The sequence below is a fragment of the Octodon degus genome, unplaced genomic scaffold (assembly GCF_000260255.1).
Source record: "Octodon degus isolate 3935 unplaced genomic scaffold, OctDeg1.0 scaffold00235, whole genome shotgun sequence".
Taxonomy (NCBI): domain Eukaryota; kingdom Metazoa; phylum Chordata; class Mammalia; order Rodentia; family Octodontidae; genus Octodon; species Octodon degus.
In genome coordinates, this window is record NW_004524811.1 from 2,827,955 (window position 1) to 2,831,138 (window position 3,184).

The 3,184-nt window shown below is 37.2% G+C and overlaps 1 non-coding gene across 1 annotated transcript; it reads left to right on the top strand.

Annotated features, from left to right (window-relative positions):
• Window positions 1-107, top strand: LOC111813887. Its single transcript, XR_002819014.1, has one exon. It is a non-coding gene; the product is annotated as a U6 spliceosomal RNA (small nuclear RNA).
• Window positions 108-3,184: the final 3,077 nt, after the last annotated feature.

Genomic DNA, 3,184 nt, shown 5'->3' on the forward strand with positions numbered 1-3,184 from the left:
GTGCTCCCTTCAGCAGCACATATACTAAAATTGGAATGATACAGAGCAGATTAGCACGGCCCCTGCGCAAGGATGACACACTCAAGGTATCCTCTGAGAAAAAATAAAGAACATTTACAACCAACCTACCCTAGAAGATTGGCAAAACGAAATACTCTAAACAAAAAATGGAATCAAGGGGCCGGGGAGATGGCTCAGCAGAATAAGCGCTTGCCTGGCAAGCCCAAGTGTCTGAGTTCAATCCCCGGTTCTGCCAAAAATAAAAATTAAAAAAAAAAAATGGAATCAATAAAGGAAGAAATACTGGACTGTTAGAAAAGTAGAAGGAACAGAAATAGGAAAATAAACATTCCTTTTTTTTTTTTTTTTTTTTTTTTGAACTGGGGATTGAACTCAGGCCCTTGTGCTTGCCAGGGAAGCATTTACTCTTTAGAAGCAGTTATAAATTCTTTTCTTTTTTTTTTTTTTTTTTTTTTTTTTGGTTTTTCTAAATTATAATGGATGGTTATACAGAAATTATAATACTCAGAGGTCCTAAAAGTAAGCAAAGAAAATATTCAGCACAAGTATAAATAGAGAAAAGTAAAGCACACTAAGAGAGCTGAAGTTTGTAAGATTCCTTTAGATAAAAAAACGACATCAACAGAAGTGACAGACAAGAGTGTGTGTGGAGTAAAACCTAAGATAATCACTAGAAAGGCTAGAGAAAAAGATACACTCAAAGTACTGTGAGTAAGGCAAATGTTATTCTAAGAATGCCTACTTTTTAAATAATTGATATTAAAAGTAGACAGGAAACTAGCAAAGATACATAACTCAAAAAGTCCTCAATCAGCCAGGCTTAGTGGAGGCACTGTGGTGCATGCCTGTAATCCCAATCCTCATGAAGCTGAGGCAGGAGGAGCGCTGTGAGTTCAAAGCCAGCCTCAATTACATTGTAGGACACTGTCTAAAAAAAAAAAAAATCAACTAACAAGCTCTGGCATAAAACATTGCCCCATTGGGAAGGTATATATTCTCTTTAAGGGTTCATGAACCACACACCAAGACAACTTTTCCTGTATCATACAACACAGAAAATTTTAAGTAATTGGAATAATATGCAGTGTATTTCCTGAGATTGAACCAAAAATAAAAATCAGAAGGATTACTGGCATCTCTCCACACAAATACTTAGAAATGGAAGAGTACACTTATAAAGAATCCATGGATCAGAGACTGGGCATGGTAGTACATGCCTGTAATCCCAGTGCGTGGGAGGCTGAAAACAGGAGAATCACTGTGAGTCCAATCTATACAGTGAGACCTTGTAGACCCTGTAGACTCTGTGCCAAATACAAAAAAAAAAAAAAAGAATCCACGGATCAAAGAGGAATTCTGAAAGAAAAGCAAAACACACTTTGAATTCAATAAAAATAAAAATGCAAAATATCAAAATTTGTGGGACATAGCTAAACAGTGTTCAGAGAAAAATTTGCAGTAGTAAACACATGCATTAGAAAATAAGAAAATTCCAAGCCATTAATTTACACTCCCATGGTAAGAGTTTAGGAAAACAACAATCTAAATCCAAAGCAAACAATAGGAAGGAAAAAAAAAAGAGGGATAACAAGAAATTGATCCACTGAAAATAGAAAAACAAAGAGGAAATTAACAGAGTTGATTCTTCTAAAGATCAATAAAATGGGTCCGCCCAGATAGCTCAATGGACTAAAGCACCTGCTTGGGCAGAGCGCAGAGGCCGGGGTTCGATCCCTGGCACACCGAGCTGGCCCCATCCCCAGGCTGCACTGAGACTGCAATTGAGACTAGGCATGGTGGTGCAGACCTGTAATCCCAGCACTTGGGAGGCTGAAAACAGGAGGGTCATTACTACTCCAATCTACATAGTGAGACCCTGTAGACCCTGTACTAAATACATTAAAAAAAAAATCAATAAAATGGTCAAACATCTAAGAAGACTGTCAAAAATAAAAGAAACAAAATACAAGCTACCAATGTCAAGAATGAAACTGTGTTAATACAGATCCTTCAGAAATCAAAAGCATAATAAGAATACATTACTAACAGCTCTACATGCTAACTTCAACAATCCAGATGAAATTAGTCAATTATTTTATACAAGTACAAATTATAGCCTAAGAAATAAGAAATAAGATTAAGAAAAAAACCCTGTAACTAGTCAGGAATTCAATACACTTCTAAAATTTCCTCCAAAGAGGAATCTCTAGATTGTTTCCTGTGAGAGTTTTTAAAGGTTTTTTTTTTTCTTTTTGAGATAGGATCTCACTATGCAATTCTGGCGGGCCTTGAGCTCACTTTGTAGCCCAGGCTGGCCTGGAGCTCATAGGGATCCCCTCCTGCCTCAGACTCCCCAGGGCCAGGATTGTTGTAGGCCTGTATCACACGCAGCCAAAAAATGTTTAAAGAAGGATTAACCTCAAATTTTCACAATCTCTAGAAAATAGATGAATAAACACTTTTTGTTTGTCTGGTCTTTAGGCTAGTACTACCCTGATACCAAAACCAGAAGAAAGACCATCTCAAGAAAGAAAACTATACAACAATATCCTTCATGAATATAGTTGCAGAAATCCTTAACAAAATATTGGCAAACCAAAAATTCAGTAACTGGTTAAAAGAATTATACACTGTGACCAAATGGGGTTCACTCTAGGGAATGCAAGACTCATTCAGTGGGTACCAGCAAGATAGTTCAGTGGCCTAAGGCTTAAAGCGCAGGGATGGCAGTTTGATCCTTTGATCCCTGGTACCACATGTCATGCCAGCCCCCAGGGTGGGCTGAGCAGGCCACAAAAAAAAAAAAAAAAAAAAAAAGAGACTGGTTCAGTATTTGACAAAAACAAAAACAGTTTTGCATTTCCTCTGAAAGTTAAGCATGAAATTATCCTATGACCCAGAAGTTTCACTTTAGATGCACACCTCAAAGAATTAAAAATAGGTACTCAAACAAGTACTGACTGTGAATGTTCATAGCCACTTTATTTATAATTGTCAAAAATGTGGAAACTCCAATCTCTGTTGGCTAATGAACAGGTAAATAAAATATATTCTATCCATGCAATGGGATATTATTTAGTCCTAAAAAGGGCTAGGGACGTAGTTCAGTTGTAAAGCACTTGTCTGGCATACACAAGGGCCTGAGTTCAATCTTCAGCTCCAC